Consider the following 22,634-nt stretch of genomic DNA (forward strand, 5'->3'; position numbering starts at 1 on the left):
AGCACCATAATAACCCCTCAAACATAGAAAAATACAAAGGGAAAAGAAAAATGATAAAGAAAAAGAAAGGGGAAAAGAAAAAGGATAAAACAAAAGAAAAAATAAGAGTGCTAGCTGCTAAGATTCGATCCTTGAAAGTCTCTACCTGCAAACCAGCTGCGCTATACGTATCACCTAGCCTTTCGTGCCCCCTGGTTCCGCCCCTGATTATCATGGTCATTTTTATCTTGAGCGATTTCCTTCAATATTGCACAAAGATACAATAATTCCCAAAATACGTTGCTTTTTATGTTAATTCCCACCATACTGTCCACGTCAGCAAGGGAGAGAGAAAACTAATTTTTTTTCCGGTTCACCACTGAACCGCTATATGAGATAGCGGTTTGGTTTTAAACTAAACCGCCATCTCAGATTGCGTTTTATGTCATCAAACCGCAATATGAGGTGGCGGTTTAGTTTAAAACCAAACCGCTATCTCAGTATGTACCATTCACCAGCCCATTCTGTTTCCAGTGTTCAACCAGAAAATGGGCTCCAAGCCATTCTATTTCCAATGTTCATGCACCTGCCAAATAGTAAACCTGCAAACAAATCCAAGATCTCCAACAACCTCTATAATCCAACTCCAACAACCTCCACAAATCATACCAACCAACCAACCAAACCATTACACTTAGGCAACAAAATAGAAGAGTGCAAACAAAAAATTTCCAAAATAAAATTTCCAATCGCTCCAAAGTTCAATCGTTCCAATAATGACACATGAGTTTCTAAAAGTTCCAAAAGTTCCAATACTAGCAAAAAGAACAAAAGATTACACAAAAGTTTCTAATGTAGCTCAAATCTAAGTTCTACGTTGTTTCTTTGCATGCTCGGACGATGAAAATGAGGACTCATCCTCCTCGGCAATTGGCTCGGGACGATGACTATCAGAGCAATCCTTTTGTCGCCGGTAAGTGAGAAACTGCAAAGGAGGAGATGAAATAACTTGTGATGCTGGCAGAGATGCAGTACGAACAGGAGGAGGAGTAAGAGGTGGAGGACGTGGAGAAGGTGGTGTTGGAGGGCGTGGGGAAGGTGGTGGTGGAGGGCGTGGAGAAGTAAGTGGTGGACGTGGAGAAGGTGGTGCTGGAGGGCGTAGAGGAGGAGTAAGTGGTGGAGGGCGTGCACGTGGTGGTCGAAAACCACGCCCTCGAGACACATGTGAGGTGGAGGAGGTGTCGGGTGTACACTGAGACGAGGCTAAATCATATTGTTTGAGGATATGGTCTTGCCCCACTCTTGATAAGGTCTCAATGCAAGAGGAACTTAAATTGCGTAACGTATCAAGAGTGAGAGGAAGGGCCAAACTGGGAGGTAACTCTAGCGCAGAATCCACAGCTCGAGTGCATCTTGAGGCAAGATCAGCCAATGCATGTGACTACAAAAAAGAATGTGAAACAATAATTAGAATTTAACATTAGTTATGAATATAAACATTATACATGAAAATGGAACAAGGATTAATTTACCAAAATAATATCAGACGAAGACTGCTGATAATGAGTGGTGGGGGGTGATCGTGTAACAGGAGTAATGAGGAGTCTGGTGATGCTACAATACCAATCCATATACTCCTTCATCCTCTCACGATGACCGGCAAAAGGAGTGCCTTGAACAATCCGACTCTCACGATCACGCCACTCCTCCACATATTTGCGATGCATCTCTTCAAACTTCATGTTTTTGTGCCGTCGATCCACATTATGAAGATCAACACTCGTGTCACACACAACGGGAAGTGACTGTTCCAATCCAAACTGATGCATCACTCGATTTGGGTAGTGGTACTCAACAATGTCAAAGCAAATCAACGGTACAACTGAGCGCCATATATCTCTATCACATCTACAAATCTCGGGTAGTAAACCAAGTACCGTCTCTGAATATGGCTGCCAAGTCATCTACAATAAGTAAAAAGTGAGTATTTAGGCTATTTTAGGTGAAATTAAGCAATTTAAGGCTATTTTAGGCTATTTTGGATAATTTTAGGTGAATTTAAGCTTTTTTAAGCTATATTCGCTGAATTTAAGCTATTTTAGGTGAACTTAAGCCTTTTAGGCTATATTAGGTGAATTGAAACTATTTAAGGCTATTTTAAGTGAATTTAGGCCATTTTAGGATATTTTAGGTGAAATTAACCAATTTTAGGCGCTTTTAGGTGAATTCAAGCTATTGTAGACTATGTTAGGTGAATTTAAGTTGGTTTAGGTGTATTTAGGCTATATTTGGTGGATTTAGGCTAATTAAGGTGAATTGAAGCTATTTAAGGCGATTTTAGGTGAATTTAGGCTATTCTTTGCCATTTAAGGTGAATTTAAGCTATTTAAGGCTATTTTAGGTGAATTTAATCTATTTAAGGCGATTTTAGGTGAATTTAGGCCATATCATGCTATTCTAGTTGAATGTAGACGATTTTTGGTGAATTTAGGCAATTTTTGGTGAATTAAGGCAATTTTAGGCAATTTTTGGTGAATTTAGGCCATTTCATCCTATTCTAGTTGAATTTAGACGATTTTAGGTGAATTTAGGCAATTTTTGGTGAATTAAGGCAATTTTAGGTTATTTTTGACAATTTTAGGTGAATTTAAGCCTTTTAAAGCAATATTAGGTGAATTTAAGCTATTTTAGGTGAACTTAAGCCTTTTTAGGCTATATTAGGTGAATTGAAACTATTTAAGGCTGTTTTAAGTGAATTTAGGCCATTATTTTAGGTGAATTTAAGCTATTTTCGCCTATTTTAGGTGAATTCAAGTTATTCTAGACTATTTTAGGTGAATTTAAGCTAGTTTAGGTGTATTTAGGCTAAATTTGGTGGATTTAGGCTAATTAAGGTGAATTGAAGCTATTTAAGGCGATTTTAGGTGAATTTAGGCCATTATTTGCCATTTACGGTGAATTTAAGCTATTTAAGGCTATTTTAGGTGAATTTAAGTTATTTAAGGCGATTTAGGTGAATTTAGGCCATTTCATGCTATTCTAGTTGAATTTAGACGATTTTTGGTGAATTAAGGCAATTTTTGGCCAATTAAGGCAATTTTAGGCAATTTTTGGTGAATTTAGGCCATTTTATGCTATTCTAGTTGAATTTAGACGATTTTAGGTGGATTTAGGCAATTTTTGGTGAATTAGGACATTTTTAGGCTATTTTAGGTTATTTTGGACAATTTTAGGTGAATTTAAGCCTTTTTAAGCAATACGAAGTATTAGATGAACTTAAGCTATTTTAGGTAAACTTAAGCCTTTTTAGGCTATATTAGGTGAATTGAAACTATTTAAGGCTGTTTTAAGTGAATTTAGGCCATTATATGCCATTTTAGGTGAATTTAAGCTATTTTAGCCTATTTTAGGTGAATTCAAGTATTCTAGACTATTTTAGGTGAATTTAAGCTAGTTTAGGTGTATTTAGGCTATATTTGGTGGATTTAGGCTAATCAAGGTGAATTGAAGCTATTTAAGGCGATTTTAGGTGAATTTAGGCCTTTATTTGCCATTTAAGGTGAATTTAAGCTATTTAAGGCTATTTTAGGTGAATTTAAGCTATTTAAGGTGATTTAGGTGAATTTAGGTAATTTTTGGTGAATTTAGGAAATTTAAGTTTTGTGTGTTTAGTTTAGTTCAGGTTGTTTCTTTGGTAAAGATTTATGCGGGATCGAAGAGGATGTCAATCTTTCGACTACAATCAGACGAATCAAACGGAAATCATATTTGTCACGGCTACAACAGATCTATAGACCCCCTCGTCAATGAAGGCTGTAAATCACAGCGATATAAAAGAGGGTATACAGAATGTTTGATATACTACGATCGTAGCTATGGTGAAAGGAAGTTTTTATTTGATTCGATTGTTATGTATTTGTTAGATTTATATCTTTATGTAGATGTCGTATGACTTTTTATCAATGAATTAATTTGTTTATCAAAAAAAAAAGGTGAATTTAGGTCATTTCATGCTATTCTAGTTGAATTTAGGCTATTTTTGGTGAATTTAGGCAACTTTTGGTGAATTAAGGCAATTTTTGGTGAATTTAGGCCATTATATGCCATTTAAGGTGAATGTAGGCTATTTACGACTATTTAAGGTGAATTTGAACGAATGAACGAGGACAAATTTTGGTGAATTTAGGCCATTATATGCCAATTCAGAATGACGCAAGACAAGGATCCTTGATTGCACTTAACCTCCATAAGCATTTGCATGAACTCTTTCTTTTACACTCAACTACGTATTTTGTGGGCTCACTCTCCAACACCTTAAATGAATGATTTTGACTATGTCTTTCAATTGCGCCAACGAATTAAACTCTTGCCCAATTGCAAATTCACCATCAAAAGAGTGGTTGTTGGACCAAGTCCGCCAAGAATCAAGAAAAATCGGATCCAACTCTGCTACATCGTTGAAAATTTGAGATGGAGCGCTTTCTCTTATAGCTTTGTCATTAGCATCCTGTGTATCTTCATCTTCATCAACAGCACTATCCACCCCAACCGCTTCATCTCCAAAAAAAGCAACAAATAGTTGATCTAGAGAATCGAAAACCATCATAGATGGATCACCATTTGTAGCTTCTACATGTGGTGTTTGAGTTGGAGAAGTGAGCTCCGAAATGTGTTCACTAGCATATTGTTCATCAGTAAGCATTCTTGTGAATGAACCCGTTAACCCACTTTGATTTGTCAAGGGCAAGTAGGGAAATTGACTCGCCCATGCATGAATCCATTTCATGAAAGGATTCCAAGTGAGATAGAGTTTCGGGTTGCTTTGGAAGTTGCTCGATAAACAATTGCATTGTGGTTGATTGTGTTTGAGACATAGCAATCAACATTGCTTTTAAAGAATTGTCATCATCCAATGGAATGGCTTCATATGAACCGGACATCATTGGATACCTCATTAGTAGCTTCAACTCCACATATCTCGAGTCACATCTTATAAGATCATAAACCTTACTCAAAACCTCATCATAACTCATTTGAGAATTGACAAACCCAAATTTTCGCTCTCCTCCTTTATATGTAACATCACCGCTAGTTTGCAAAATTTCCCCTCCCCAATGACAATAAATAGGATAGTCTGGCAACTCCATATTCTAAACAAAAACCATATAATTATTTTAAAATAATAGCTAAAAACAATTGAAAAACTCAAGAGCTAAACAAGAATCAAAGAGCATACTTGTAAGCGATAAACAAGAATCAAAGATCATACTTGTAAGCGATAAACAATTATCAAAGAACACTGGCTTTATGATCCAGCCATCAAAAGCAACTTCATACAGTAGCCAAACATCAAAATCCAATGCATGCTATAGAAAACAATTTGAGCCACAATTTGAGCCACAACCTAACTAGAAGCTCTGTGCACCAACCAAATGTGAACTTGGAAAAGATGTGGACTAGAAAATAAAAATCAAAGGATAATCATTTTTAAATAATATGATTACACTAGAGGAAAAAATATCATAAGTTGCCCTTAAAATAGGCTTATAAGTTGCCAATTATAAGGGCAACATATGGGGGGGGGGTCACTTTTGTGAAATTATCAAAAGTTGCCCTTAACAAGGGCGACTTATAATCTTATAAGTTGCCCTTGTTTGCAACAAGGGCAACTTATGTGAAACTTATAAGTTGCTCTTGTTGCATACAAGGGCAACTTATAAGCTTCACATAAGTTGCTCTTGTTGCAAACAAGCGCAACTTTTGAGTTTTTTTTTTTTAAAAAAAAAAAAAAATCTGCAATATAATTCCTGATATTTTGCAATATAAAATTCTGGATTATAATCTATAGAATACTGTTTCACCAAACATCAACTTGACATTCCTAAAAAATGATATAAATTTCAAATTTCCAATAATATTACCGAATTAATTCAAATGTAATTAATTAAATCGATAAATAACAAAATAATGTAAGAGTCACGGATAACTACAAGCCTGCTCTATTTATTACACAGAGGGTAGTTCACAATCATTGAAATAAATAGCCCACTTGTCTCGAACTTCATCCAACTCCTCTTTGGTAAAGGGCCCCTCCCTTGGAGTTGTGAAAACCTTTAAAAGAACAACGTACATGCAAACCAATAAATTAAATTAAGTTTCATATGAGAAAACAGAAATTATATTGGTCGCGAAAACAACTTTCTGAGTGTACTAAGATTCATTTCAAGTTCTTTATGCACATCTAAGGCTCACTTAGCTCGATATAGATCATATTTGGCCAAAAATGGCATTTTCGATCCCAAATATCAACAAATGAACCTAAATAACTTTTTCATGATTCATATGATTAGTTATATGTTTATAAGACTCATTTCAACTTCGTTATGCACGCTTATGGGTCATTTGGGGTCGATATAGATCTTTTATGGCCAAAAATGGCATTTTCGATCCCAACTACCAACAAACGAACCTATTTCCACATTCTAACCCTTTTTCATGATTCATATGAATAGTTATATGTTTATGAAACTCATTTCAAGTTCGTTATGCAAGCCTAAGGGTCATTTGGGTCGATATAGGCCATTAAGAAACAAACCTATTTCCACATTCTAACCCTTTTTCATGATTCATATGATTAGTTATATGTTTATGAAACTCATTTCAAGTTCGTTATGCAAGCCTAAGGGTCATTTGGGTCGATATAGGTCATATATGGCCAAAAATGGCATTTTCGATCCCAACTACTAACAAACGAACCTATATCCACATTCTAAACCTTTTTCATGATTCATATGATTAGTTATATGTTTATAAGACTCATTTTAAGTTCGTTATGCACGCCTATGGGTCATTTGGGTCGTTATAGGTCATTTACGGCCAAAAATGAAATTTTCGATCCCAACTACCAACAAACGAACCTCTTTCCACAATCTAACCGTTTTTCATGATTCATATGATTAGTTATATGTTTACAAGACTCATTTCAAGTTCGTTATGCAAGCCTAAGGGTCATTTGGGTCGATATAGGTCATTTATGGCCAAAAATGGCATTTTCGATCCCAACTACCAACAAACGAACCTATTTCCATATTCTAAACGTTTTTCATGATTCATATGATTAGTTATATGTTTATAAGACCCATTTTAAGTTCGTTATGCACGCCTATGGGTCATTTGGGTCGATATAGTTGATTTACGGCAAAAAATGGCATTTTCGAACCCAACTACCAACAAACGAACCTATTTCTATATTCTAAACGTTTTTCGTGATTTATATGATTAGTCATATGATTATAAGACTCATTTCAAGTTCGTTATGCACGCCTAAGGGTCATTTGGGTCGATATAGGTCATTTATGGCCAAAAATGGCATTTTCGATCCCAACTACCAACAAACGAACCTATTTCCATATTCTAAACGTTTTTCATGATTCATATGATTAGTTATATGTTTATAAGACCCATTTTAAGTTTGTTATGCACGCCTATGGGTCATTTGGGTCGATATAGTTGATTTACGGCAAAAAATGGCATTTTCGAACCCAACTACCAACAAACCAACCTATTTCTATATTCTAAACGTTTTTCGTGATTTATATGATTAGTCATATGATTATAAGACTCATTTCAAGTTCGTTATGCACGCCTAAGGGTCATTTGGGTCGATATAGGTCATTTATGGCCAAAAATGGCATTTTCGATCCCAACTACCAACAAACGAACTTATATCCACATTCTAAACCTTTTTCATGATTTATATGATTATTTATATGATTATAAGACTCATTTCAAGTTCGTTATGCATGCCTAAAGGTCATTTGGGTCGATATAGGTCATTTATGGCCAAAAATGGCATTTTGATCTCAATTACCAACAAAAGAACCTATTTCCATATTCTAAACGTTTTCATGATTCATATGATTAGTTATATGATTATATGACTCATTTCAAGTTCGTTATGCACGCCTATGGGTCATTTGAGTCGATATAGGTCATTTATGGTCAAAAATGGCATTTTCGATCCTAACTACGAACAAATGAACTTATATTCAAATTCTAAACCTTTTTAATGATTCATATGATTAGTTATATGTTTATGAAACTCATTTCAAGTTCGTTATGCACGCCTATGGGCCATTTGGGTCGATATAGGTCATTTATGGCCAAAAATGGTATTTTCGATCCCAACTATCAACAAACGAACTTATATTCAAATTCTACACATTTTTCATGATTCATATGATTAGTTATATGTTTATAAGACTAATTTCAAGTTCATTATGCACGCCTATGGGTCATTTGGGTCGATATAGGTCATTTATGGGAAATAATGGCATTTTCGATCCCACCTACCAACAAACGAACCTATTTCCACACTATAAACGTTTTTCATGATTCATACGATTAATTATATGTTTATGAACTCATTTCAAGTTCGTTATGGACGCCTATGGGTCGATATAGGTCATTTATGGCCAAAAATACCATTTTCGATCCCAACTATCCACAAATGAACCTAAGGACACTTAATTCGACTTAACATAACTGGAGTATATTTTAGTCTCCCTTGATTTATATATGTTTTTGAAGGAAATAATGCCCTTGGTCCAAGTATGAATTCTATGTTAAGTCTAATAAATGCGGTTCAGTATTAATTAACAAGTTAATAATTCAGTGAGATCAAGTGAGCTGAATGCCTAGCTAGAGGCCGCTTCAGTTCAAGTGGAATTAATGATATTAATCCACAACTTACTCTTGACTGAACCCATAGGGTCACACAAATAGTACGTAAACGGATCAAGTATTTAATGGCATTAAATACTCCATCTATGGATATTCGGAATCGACGGATCTTGGTTTCAGTGGGAGCTGAGATCGTCACAGGCAAGAAATGAATACTCCGGAAACGATGATATTGCCGGAAACGGAAATATGGATCGTATCGGAAATATAAATATTATCCAAGTCGTAGATGTTGCCGGAAACGGAAACATGGTACGTATCGGAAAATATTATCGGAAATCGAAATATTGCCGGAATCTGAAATATTGCCGGAAACGGAAATATTGTCAGAATCGGAAATATTATCGGAATCGGAAATTAATTCCGGAATCGGAAATATTAAATGTTGTTCGTATCGGAAATGAATTCCGGAATCGGGAATTTAATCGGAAGCGTATCGTACGAATTAGCATCGGACGAGGCCCGCTAGACGAAGGCCCAGCACGAAGCCAGGCCATCGCCCAGCGAGCCGCACGCAGCAACGCACGCCTGGACCAGGCCCAGCGCAAGGCCAAGCCCAGCCAAGGGCGCGCGCGCACGCAGCAACGCACGCCTGGACCAGGCCCAGCGCAAGGCCAGGCCCAGCCAAGGGCGCGCGCGCACGCAGCACCGCACATGGGCTGTGCGCTTGTCGTGGGCCGCAAGGCCTGCGCGGGTGCACGGCTTGTACGATGCGTGTGCGGGAAATCCTAATTCTATTAGGATTCGTGCGAAGATTAAAATCCTAATCTTATTAGATTTGCTTTGTTATTTAGAGTCCTAATAAAGTTCTAATTAACAAATCCACATCCTAGTAGGATTACAATTCCTTTTCCATACCTCTATAAATAAGGGCCTAGGGTCATTATTTATACACAAGTTTTCAAGTATTCAAAGCTAGGATTTTTTAAGCAGAAAAATCAGCCATAACTCTTGCCCATTTAGCCGAAAATAAGTAGTACCTTAAGGGCGATTCTAGTTGGTCAATCTTAAGGCGGATCCGGACGTGCTGTGGACTATCTACGGAGGGACGACACTTGGAGTCCTAAAGACTTGTTCTTGTTCGGTTCGGGCGCAGCTAGGGAAGGCACGCAACGAAGAGTATGCATCTAAACTATGCTAAATGATTATGTGTAAATAATATGCTTTCCTGGCTTTATGGTTTTTTCCGCATGATTTATGAATTGTCATATGTATCATAACCTAACAGTGGTATCACGAGCCTCTTATTATTTTCATAATCTAAATTGCATGAACATGGTTAAATATTACAAATTTGCAAGAATTAAAAGGGGTGATTAATTTTCGTAATTGTTAATTAATTGCAAATTGCGTTTATTTAATTATACGTACGCAGTTTTTCGGCAGTTTCTTCGTTACTCATCCAAATCGAGTGATTTTTGTGTCAATTCCGCATGTAAAAGGCATTCTAAAATTTTGACAAAAATAATGTTTTTCGGCCGAACCCAGAATTCTCAAATTCGAAGCCTAACTATGACTTTTCGGAGGTTTTAGTTTTTCGAATGCAAAATTTCGTAAATTTAAGATGTTAAATTAAATATTTGCGATTCTTGTTGATAAATCTTGAATTTTTGATTGACCTACTGTATATGTTTAACAAGTTTGAATGCCTAACCTTGTTAATTATGCAATCTAATTTGTAATTATGATTAATTTGTTGAAAATTGGAATAATTTAGAATTAATTTGATTTTCATAATTAGTTATAATTTAATTAGATACCTATGATTAAAAACCACCATAAAAATTGTAAATTTATGTTAAATTTTAAATTTTTATGACCTAGACTTGAATCCATGTTAATCGGAAATCAATTGAATAATAAATTTTCGATTTTTCGCCCTAAAATTATGAAATTAATATTATTTATTAATTTGTCATTAATTTTGAATATAAATTTTAAAATTTTATGCGATTCGCTCATATAACTTGCACGCACAAAGCAATGGACGCTACGTGTTACCCTTAAGGGGTGTTGTATAGTGCGGGCATGTGACGACGAGCAAGGGAGCTCGTCGCCCATGCGGCACGAAAGCAATGAGCAAGGCCATGGTGCACGAGCACAAGGCAGCAGCCCTGCCTTGTGTCGTGGGCTGTGTGCAATGGGCGAGGGCGAGAGCAAGGCACGAGCAGTCGCGTGTGGGCAGCAAGCGAGCTGCGCCACAGCGCGCACTGCCTCGCGCAAGCGTGCGGAGCCTCGCGCGCAGCGAGCGCAAGCTCGCGTGCCACGAGTGCTACGCCCAGCATCGATCGCTCGCGCGCAGTGAGCGTTGTTGTGCGTGCAACGAGCGCTGCGCCCAGCGATGGCGTGCGAGTGCTTGTTGCGACATGCGACGAGCGCTGCGCCCAGCGATAGCGTGCGAGTGCTTGTTGCGACATGCGACGAGCGCTGCGCCCAGCGATGGCGTGCGAGTGCTTGTTGTGCGTGCGACGAGCGCTGCGCCCAGCGATGGGCTGCGGCAGCATGCTCGTGCGTCGAGCCCTGGCGCGCGCAGCGAGCACCAGCTCGCGTGATGCCTTGCGATGGTGAGCAGCAGCGATGCGACGCAGCGCATGGGCTGCGCGCACATGGCCAGCGATGGCTGTGTGCGTGTGGCCCATGGGCGTGCGTTGCGTGGGGTTGTTGCGTTACGATTAGATCGTTTTGAAATTTTAATTTGAAATTTTCAGTTTACGTAATTTTAATTAATTTTAAAATTAATAATTTAAATTATTTTCTTGGATTTTAATTTTGAATATTGTAATTATAATAAATTTTATTTATTCTAATTATTTTACTAAAATTAAAATCATGAATTAATTTAAATACGACTGAAATTAAATTAAACTTTTTGGATTCAATTATAAATTTATATGAGCTTTAAATTTTAATTAAATTTGTATGTTTCCGGTTAGACTAGAAATACAATTTTATGTTTAAAATTAGTAAAGCATATGAATTTATTGGTTTAAGTGGGAGCCCTTTTTAGTCATATACTCTTGATTAGGTCTACAAATCCTTTAAGGTTAAACAACTTGATTAGAATTAATAAGGACTGAATAATTTGTAGATTATTGGTGCCCTTGATTAATTGCTGCAAATGTTTATGTGATGCATAATGTGTTTTACTAACCAGCTATGTGGGCCATTCATGATAATGAATGGGTGAATGGTATATATTGTATATGTACTGTTTTGCAGGTTATGAAGTGACTAGTATGGCCCAAATAGGATTGAAAATATGGTCTGCGTACCATTAATTTGAATGTAATTGGTCTAAAGTACCAAAGTCGTTTTTCAATTCAAATATGGTCTGCGTACCATCAAATAGTTGTAATTAGTTTTAATTATAGCTTATTCTATTTGAAGAAAATGGTGCCTCCCACGGAGATTTTCAAGACGGACTTTGAAGTTAAAGCTTCAAGATGAAGTCGGGCCATACTAGATCACATTTATCTTATGCATGTTTTAAGTTATTTATTGCTTTTAAATATGTCTTAAAATGCATGAGATCAAAAGCTTGATTATGTTGCATGATTAAGGATTTTAGTTCACTTAAAATCTAACCAACATAGTAAGAGCCTTAAGTTCCAAACTTAAAAATTGAGTTAAAAGGTGCCATGCCAAAATATACACTTGCTTGGATATCCTTTACATCAATCTAGTAATAGTTTTCGCTCAGCGAGGTGTTACTTATTGGTCCTAAAGGGGCAAGGTACACAAATAATTGTGAGTACATGTTAGTTTTGGTGAAACTCAACGATATAAGTAAGGAGTCCTTTTATGTCGTGGCAAAATCGATAGGTTTACCTAATAAGTTCTTAGACGTACCTATCAACCAAGAATAGTTTCTAGACTATTAGCAAAAGGCTTTTGCTTACCTAAGATGTTTTAGGATTAAGTCGACAAACTGTGCTTAGTTCTTCAATGATTTTAGGATCTTGGAATCATTTTATTCACACCTGCCGGAACACATAACTTGAATAAAATGCTTAATGAACATTGAATTATGCATGAATGCTAGAATTTAAGTTTATTAAGAGAAACTGTGAATGGTTATTTATTTGTTTATTCTTTTCAATTGTAGTTTTAAATATGGCAAACAACAATTCATTCAACATTCGATCAATTCTCGAAAAGGAGAAGTTGAACGGGAAAAACTTCCTTGACTGGCAAAGGAACTTGCAAATAGTTCTTATGCAGGAAGGAAAGGAGTATGTCCTAGAAGAGGCGATGCCCGAAGCCACAGGCGACAGGGTCACTCAGGCAGCCCTCAATCGTTGGATTGATGCCAACAAGGATGTGAAATGTCTAATGCTCGCCACCATGAGTGCAGATCTGCAGAAAACGTTCATCAACTCAGATGCTTTCACAATCATCAGTGAGTTGAAGAACATGTTCCAAGATCTGGCTCGAGTCGAAAGATTCGAGACTCATAGGCAAATTCTTGAGACCAAGCTTAAGAAAGGCGAGCCCGTAAGTCCACATGTTCTCAAAATGATTGGACTCATTGAGAATATGAGTCGGCTGGATCAGCAATTTTCTCAGGAAATGGCTATAGACACCATCCTCCATTCTCTTCATAGCGGGTATGACCAGTTCAAGCTGAACTACAGTATGAATAGTCTGGACAAAACGCTCACTGAGCTTCACGGTATGCTGAAGACCGCTGAAAAGACGCTCAAAAATGATAAGCAGGATGTGCTTATGGTGCGTGGGGGCAAGTTCAAGAAATCTGGAAAGAAGAGGAATGCTAAGAAAGGTGGCAACAAGGCCAGGCCAACTAAGCAAACTGGCGCCAAATCGTAAAGAGGAAGGTCATTCAACCCACTTCTGAATCCGAATGCTTCTACTGCAAGAAGAAGGGGCATTGGAAGAGAGATTGCTTGAAGCTAAAGGAAGATCAGAAGAACGGAACAGTCGTTCCATCTTCAGGTATTTTCGTTATAGACTGTATACTTGCTAATTCAACTTCTTGGGTATTAGATACAGGTTGTGGCTCACACTTATGTTCCAATCCACAGGGACTAAGAAGAAGTAGAAAGTTAAGCAAGGGTGAAGTCGACCTACGAGTGGGAAATGGAGCACGGATTGCTGCATTAGCTGTAGGAACTTACTATTTGTCGTTGCCCTCCGGGCTAGTTTTGGAACTGGAAGAATGTTTCCATGTTCCAAGTCTTACTAAAAACATCATTTCAGTTTCTTGCTTAGATGATAAGGGATTTTCCTTTTTAATAAAAGACAATAGTTGTTCGTTTTATTTTAAAGAGATGTTTTATGGATCTGCTAGATTAGTCAATGGACTTTATTTATTAGATCACGACAAACAAGTATATAACATAAATACCAAAAAGGCCAAAAAGGATGATTCAGATCTCACCTATCTGTGGCATTGTCGATTAGGCCATATAAACTTGAAACGCTTAGAAAGACTTCAAAAGGAAGGAATTCTAGAACCATTTGACTTAGAGGATTATGGTAAATGCGAATCATGTTTACTTGGCAAAATGACAAAGCAACCTTTCTCTAAAGTTGGAGAAAGAGCAAGTGAACTATTGGGTTTAATCCATACAGATGTATGTGGACCAATGAGTACAAATGCTAGAGGTGGTTTCAGCTACTTTATCACTTTCACTGATGACTTCAGTAGATATGGTTATGTCTACCTAATGAAGCATAAGTCTGAATCCTTTGACAAATTCAAGGAATTTCAGAGTGAAGTAGAGAATCAATTAGGCAAGAAGATTAAGGCACTGCGGTCTGATAGAGGCGGTAAATATCTGAGCTATGAATTTGATGACCATCTGAAAGAATGTGGAATTCTATCAGAATTGACTCCTCCTGGAACACCTCAATGGAACGGTGTGTCGGAATGGAGGAACATAACCTTGCTAGAGATGGCCAGGTCAATGATGGGTCAGGCCAAACTTCCATTAGAATTTCGGGGACATGCACTAAATGCAGCTGCACTCACTATAAATAGAGCTCCGTCTAAAGCTGTCGAAAAGACTCCATATGAATTATGGTTTGGAAAGCCTCCAAATGTGTCTTTTCTTAAGATTTGGGGATGTGAAGTATACGTCAAACGATTAATTTCAGACAAACTACATCCAAAATCTGACAAATGTGTCCTTGTGGGCTATCCAAAGGAAACAAAGGGGTATTACTTCTACAATACATCTGAGAACAAGGTGTTTGTTGCTCGAGATGGTGTCTTTTTGGAGAAAGATCACATTTCCAAAATGACAAGTGGGAGAAAAGTAGACCTCGAAGAAATTCGAGTCGAACAACAAACTCTAGAGAATGCTCAAGATGACATTCAGGATGAAACTCAGAGATCTTTAGAAGAATCTGGTGAGAATCATGATCAATCTAGAAATGTTACCCCGCGTAGATCGCAAAGATATAGATCTCAACCAGAAAGGTACTTAGGTATTTTGACGAACGAGAGCTATGACGTTCTATTACTTGAAAGTGATGAACCTGCGACTTACAAACAAGCTATGACGAGCCCTAGCTCCAAGCAATGGCAGGAAGCCATGCAATCTGAATTAGACTCCATGTCTGAAAACCAAGTATGGGATTTGGTCGATTTGCCAGATGGCTACCAAGCCATTGGAAGCAAATGGGTTTTCAAACTGAAAAAGGACAAGGATGGGAAACTTGAAGTTTTCAAAGCTAGATTGGTTGCAAAAGGTTACAGGCAAGTCCACGGTGTGGATTACGATGAAACCTTTTCACCAGTTGCAATGCTAAAGTCTATTCGGATAATGTTAGCAATCGCTGCATATTACGATTACGAAATATGGCAGATGGATGTCAAAACTGCTTTCTTAAACGGCGTTTTAACAGAAACTGTGTTTATGACACAGCCTGAAGGTTTTGAGGATCTAAAGAATGCTAAAAAGGTATGCAAGCTAAAGAAGTCAATCTACGGATTGAAGCAGGCATCCAGGAGCTGGAATATACGTTTTGATGAAGCAGTCAGTGACTTTGGTTTCATCAAGAACACAGACGAATCTTGTGTATACAAGAAGGTCAGTGGGAGCAAAATTGCTTTCCTAGTATTATATGTCGACGACATATTACTTATCGGAAATGACATTCCTATGTTGAACTCTGTCAAGATTTGGCTTGGGAAATGTTTTTCGATGAAAGATCTAGGAGAAGCACAGTACATATTGGGCATCAAGATTTACAGAGATAGATCTAAAAGGATGATTGGACTTAGTCAAAGCACTTATATCAATAAGGTGCTTGATAGGTTCAAGATGGCGGACTCCAAGCGAGGCTACCTACCCATGTCTCATGGAATAACTCTAAGCAAGACTCAGTGCCCGAAAACACTTGATGAGCGTAGACGAATGAATGGGATTCCATATGCATCATTGATTGGTTCAATAATGTATGCTATGATATGTACACGCCCGGATGTTGCGTACGCACTCAGTGCTACGAGCAGATACCAGTCAGACCCAGGAGAGGCGCATTGGACTGCTGCCAAGAATATTCTGAAGTACCTGAAAAGGCACAAAGATGACTTCCTGGTCTATGGTGGAGATGATGAATTAATTGTTAAAGGCTATACGGACGCAAGTTTCCAAACCGACAAAGATGATTTCAGATCACAGTCTGGGTTTGTCTTCTGCCTCAACGGAGGTGCAGTAAGCTGGAAAAGTGCTAAGCAAAGCACCATTGCGGATTCTACAACTGAAGCGGAGTACATTGCTGCACATGAAGCAGCAAAGGAAGCTATATGGCTAAGGAAGTTCATAGGTGAACTTGGTGTAGTCCCCTCCATTAAAGGACCAATAGCCCTGTATTGTGATAATAACGGAGCTATTGCACAGGCAAAGGAGCCTAGACACCACCAGAGAGTCAAGCATGTACTTCGTAGATTTCACCTTCTACGAGAGTTCGTTGAAAGAAAAGAAGTCGAGATAAACAAGATTGGAACTGATGACAACATATCAGATCCATTAACTAAACCTCTGCCGCAGGCGAAGCACAACTCGCACACTGCAGCTATGGGAATCAAGCATATTGGAGAATGGCTTTGATGTCCCTGTTTAATGTTTTAAAGTTTTAGAGTTTAAATCTTTGTAAAACATTATTGGTTAATCATTCACAACAAATGAAAAGAATTCATTTTTCCATTTAATTAGTGGTTTATTAAATGATGAGTCCCTTCAATTTGACGATATATTCAAGATAGACTGTCAGGACCAGTCCTGTGACTAAGAAATGTCTATCAAGTGAACTTGAATGTCAAAGGTTGAAAATGGTCCCTAGTCGGAGTTTTCTATAAAATTGGACGCATAGAAAACGTTAGACGATTAGAATGCAAGATGACTAGTAGTTCTGTTTCTTGAACTATGTGGACATGGCAATGTCATAATCATTTGCATAGATACTTACTTTGGGAAGACTAGTATCGGGCAAGACCTATGAAACTTTACTGTAAGAGATGAAAATATGTCATAAGTAAATTTCATTAAAATTATTAGACACTAAATCCTCAATACCTGAGTGATTTGAGATTACTTGTTTGAGAACTGGTTGCTTTGATGTTGACCAACCGTCGCACCGTAAAAGGAGGCTATAAAGGCAACGCTCAGGTAATCACCTATCAAACGAAGTCTAATCTCAAGATCGCAAGATTGGGATTGTCCTCCCATAAATCGGGATGAGATGCTTAAAAGTTGTACAAGGCCACTCGGAGAGCTAGAAACTGTGAAATGCATGGCCGTGCTCGGATGAATCATAGGCTACGATTATCTGTTTATTTGATCAGTTGAACTCTGAAACCGAGGAACACCTATGGACATAATAAGGATGACAACTCTTACCTTATGTTCAAGAGCAAGCATCGAGCGACAAAGGAATTAGGAAATGCACACTTGTCCCTAAGGACAAGTGGGAGACTGAAGGAAATAATGCCCTTGGTCCAAGTATGCATTCTATGTTAAGTCTAATAAATGCGGTTCAGTATTAATTAACAAGTTAACAATTCAGTGAGATCAAGTGAGCTGAATGCCTAGCTAGAGGCCGCTTCAGTTCAAGTGGAATTAATGATATTAATCCACAACTTACTCTTGACTGAACCCGTAGGGTCACACAAATAGTACGTAAACGGATCAAGTATTTAAATACTCCATCTATGGATATTCGGAATCGACGGATCTTGGTTTCAGTGGGAGCTGAGATCGTCACAGGCAAGAAATGAATACTCCGGAAACGATGATATTGCCGGAAACGGAAATATGGATCGTATCGGAAATATAAATATTATCCAAGTCATAGACGTTGCCGGAAACGGAAACATGGTACGTATCGGAAAATATTATCGGAAATGGAAATATTGCCGGAATCGGAAATATTGCCGGAAACGGAAATATTGTCAGAATCGGAAATATTATCGGAATCGAAATTAATTTTGGAATCGGAAATATTAAATGTTGTTCGTATTGGAAATGAATTCCGGAATCGGGAATTTAATCGGAAGCATATCGTACGAATTAGCATCGGACGAGGCCCGCTAGACGAAGGCCCAGCACGAAGCCAGGCCATCGCCCAGCGAGCCGCACGCAGCAACGCACGCCTCGACCAGGCCCAGCGCAAGGCCAGGCCTAGCCAAGGGCGCGCGCGCACGCAGCAACGCACGCCTGGACCAGGCCCAGCGCAAGGCCAGGCCCAGCCAAGGGCGCGCGCGCACGCAGCACCGCACATGGGCTGTGCGCTTGTCGTGGGCCGCAAGGCCTGCGCGGGTGCACGGCTTGTACGATGCGTGTGCGGGAAATCCTAATTCTATTAGGATTCGTGCGAAGATTAAAATCCTAATCTTATTAGATTTGCTTTGTTATTTAGAGTCCTAATAAAGTTCTAATTGACAAATCCACATCCTAGTAGGATTACAATTCCTTTTCCATACCTCTATAAATAAGGGTCTAGGGTCATTATTTAAATACAAGTTTTCAAGTATTCAAAGCTAGGATTTTTAAGCAGAAAAATCAGCCATCACTCTTGCCCATTTAGCGGAAAATAAGTAGTACCTTAAGGGCGATTCTAGTTGGTCAATCTTAAGGCGGATCTGGACGTGCTGTGGACTATCTACGGAGGGACGACACTTGGAGTCCTAAAGACTTGTTCTTGTTCGGTTCGGGCGCAGCTAGGGAAGGCACGCAACAAAGAGTATGCATCTAAACTATGCTAAATGATTATGTGTAAATAATATGCTTTCCTGGCTTTATGGTTTTTTTCGCATGATTTATGAATTGTCATATGTATCATAACCTAACACAGCCGGCGGGGTCTACGGCGCAAACCACGTAGGTCCTTATTTTCAAAAAAGCAAAATAAATTTCAAAATAGATTCGTCCACTTCTATTGGACGGGGCGTCCACCCTCAGCGGACAGGTTCGCCATCTTCAGCCGGCGGGGTCTACGTCACAAACCGCGTAGGTCCTTATTTTCAAAACATCAAAACAGATTCGTCCACTTCTATCGGACGGGGCGTCCACCCTCAGCGGACAGGCTCGCCCACCTTCAGCGGGCGGGGTCTGCGTCACTAACCGCGCAGGTCCTTAGTCGCTGCAGCGATAACCTTTTTCGGTTTTCCCTTTTTCCAAAAATTAAAGGATTGGTTTTCCGTTTTTCCAAAAAAGAACGATGTGCTGGATTTTCCTTCGTTTTACGTCCTATAAAAACAAGGGGGTTTTCTCGTTTAGCTAGCCCTGAAAATGAGAATCTTTAAAAAAAAAACGTTTTACCTCGTGATTGGGCTTGGCCAGGCCCAATTACACTTTACAGCTTTAATTTCGAAAACATCTGTAGCTACTCCCAATGACAAAGTGAGGGAGTTTCTACGCACCTTTAGATTCTTCCAATGACAAAGTGAGGAAGTTTCTATACTATCAGTTGACAAATCCCAATGACACGTGAGGGATATGTCGACACTTCAAGTGATGACCCTTAAGTCAAATGTTATCACTCGGGGGCTCGTGAGACCCTTGCAAAACAGGTCACATACACCATGGCTTGTGTGACGCACTCCGTCCAATACTTTGACCATCGTCTTACTCCAACACTCAGTCAAAGTGGGGGCTAACTGTAGACACCTACTTTTGTCCCCGTTCCCGCAAGGGAAAGGTTCGATGATGAAAACGTAAATCCCCACTTGACAACGCATCTCCTACAAAATAAACGAATCTCGATTCCCCATTTCATTTCACCCGAAACCTGCCATTTATGGAAACCTGCTAAAAATAGTAACTGCCGTAAAAGGTAGCGTCTAAAAGTGGCAAATCATAAAATATAGAAACCTGTCAGAATTAGGCGTTGCACTCCAACATAAATCCTAAATGAGATAGAAAACCGCGAGAATCCTATTCCTAATAGGATTCGGAAATAGGAGTTACGTATTAATTAAAATCCTAACGAACCTAGGGTTCGTAACGGGCCCAGACGCATTCCGTCATAAAATTGATACGCGCTAAAAGACTCAAATTAATCTCAAACTCTACGGATTTTAGGAATCCGAATCTGACTAAACAAAACTGCCCAGACCCTATTTTCAACGCCTGGCTCTGGGCGCCAAAATCTTTGGCGCCCAGGCCTGGGCGCTGAAAATACCTGGGTACGTCTCTTTTCCTAATTCTTTGTGGATTAGAACTCTGCAATTCTATCTTTCCACGAACTCTTCCCTATAAATAGGCCCCTAGTTTCGACGTGAAAGAACACACAACAACAACAACACACAATTATATTCTGAGTATTGACTCCAACCCTTAGCCTAAGCCTCTCGCTGCGAAACTGTTCACGCGTTCTGTCGCAATCGATCCATAAATCGAACAGAACGTATCCTGCCCCATAATTGAGATTCGTTAAATAAAAAGGAGAAATAGCAAAGTCAAAGTGGTTAGTTTTCTGAGAACCGTGACGCACCTCTCAAGGGTGCGTCGTAATGTGTCCCTTTTCGATGATTTAACTGCTTTCCTCGCCCTTTTTATGAACTGTTAAACTAACCTAATCTGATTGTTCTATCACGCCTAACAAATATAATATTTTTGGGAAATCAGATTATCATGCTAGGTCCCTTAATGCTATTTAAATCAGATAATCATGATCGAATTAGCATTATATGTTGCATATTGCTAAAATCAACTCAGATTAGTTTAATAGTTAATGCATGTCTCTTCAATTATTTATGCTGAGCTAGTAAGGATATCCTGCCTCTGGAGTTATCGACGAGCGAAGTACTCCTCTCGGTAGTTACAGTCCCCCGAACCCTCAATCTCTACCTTGCGGGTGTATATTGAGAGATCCCCGCACCAGGGATCACAAGGGAACCTACGGCCGTCGTGGTCAAACATAATTGCACTCCCTTTATGTCACGATAACCGGGTTTTGTCAGTTTTTCTCATTGTCGTTAAAAAATGAATGGCGACTCCTATATTACTAGTCAATTGGGTGTATACTCACAGGAAATCCAATTACACTTGATTGAACAAAAAGAATCGTCACACCCACGAGGGACAAGGTCACGCATTTGCCTCGCGCTTTTTCGACCCCCTCACAATGACCATTGTCTACAAAGTCTAATCTTTGGGAAAACAGCCCCAATGTTTAAGATGATGATGAAAGCACTTAAGACCACAGGACACTTCCAAAGAGCTCAAATATGCTGCATTTACCTTCCTGTAAAAAACCTACTTCTCTGATATAGAGGTCATCTTATCTTAGCCCTTTAATGATAGTCTCTATACATGAGCCTTTAATGATAGTATCTATACACGACCCTGGCAATGCTTAGTATTCAATACTAACTTAAACCAACCATTAATTGAAAACACAAAAATCAGGCAAGAGAATAAGAAAGTTTAAGTTAATATTCAATACTAACTTAAACCAACCATTAATTCAGTTAGTGGCTTTAATACTCATGTGTGCATCCTTTCAAAGCTACATGCCTATACAGTGAACAAGACAAACATTTAGACAATTTGCTCAATGTAACACCGCCAAACAGGTAATCAATCATTTCCAAATTGAATTGTGACCAGTTGATTCTATCGATATTTTCATCTGTTATTTAAAATATCCCTAGTTCAGTTGCATCAATCCTCAAATTATTGTTCATTACATAACCAAAAATAATCATGAGAAATCTACATAACTTGGCGCACATAATCAACAAAAAATTCGTAGAAAACAGAAAAAAATTCAGACGAAATTAACAAAATGAATCAAATAAAATTCAGACGAAATTAAAAAGCAAAATTGAAGACGACGATCAAAATTACAAATAAAATCGAACCTCCTAATGGTAAGGAAGATTGAGAAATTTGCAGAAATCACCAATTTCATCGCAAGTAGGATTTTCAACAGCTTTGGTAGTGAAAATTCGACGGCCTTCATCAATTTTTTAATTCGAATTGAGTGGGGAAGACCTCTGTTGTCGCCTGCGAAGGAGGAGAGAAGGTGCGAGTTCGTGAGTGTGGTTTCGCCGGTGGCTTCGCCGGTCACTTGAGAAGGAGGACGTTTTGCAGGAGCTGTTTTTTTTTTTTTTTTAGTTCTTAGGTTAAGGCTGCGCTTGTATGGGAGGGATATTTTCAGATTTTAATTAATTTTTTTTTAATTTTTTCCCCCTTAAAGGTTGCACTTGTTTGACAAGGGCAACCTTTGATGAGCAACCTACAAGGATTTTTCCTCTAGTGTAATAACATCGCTATCTCAATTAGTGGTTAGAAATACATTAACAATAAAAAAAATTGCAATTCATGTTAATCATGATCATAAATCCATCAAACAAACCTAAGCATAATCTTCATAATAACATCATCCAACAAACCTAAACATAAGAACGATTTTTAATGAATTAACTAGTATGTATCCCG

This window comes from Spinacia oleracea, chromosome 6, assembly GCF_020520425.1.
Source record: "Spinacia oleracea cultivar Varoflay chromosome 6, BTI_SOV_V1, whole genome shotgun sequence".
Classification (NCBI taxonomy): domain Eukaryota; kingdom Viridiplantae; phylum Streptophyta; class Magnoliopsida; order Caryophyllales; family Amaranthaceae; genus Spinacia; species Spinacia oleracea.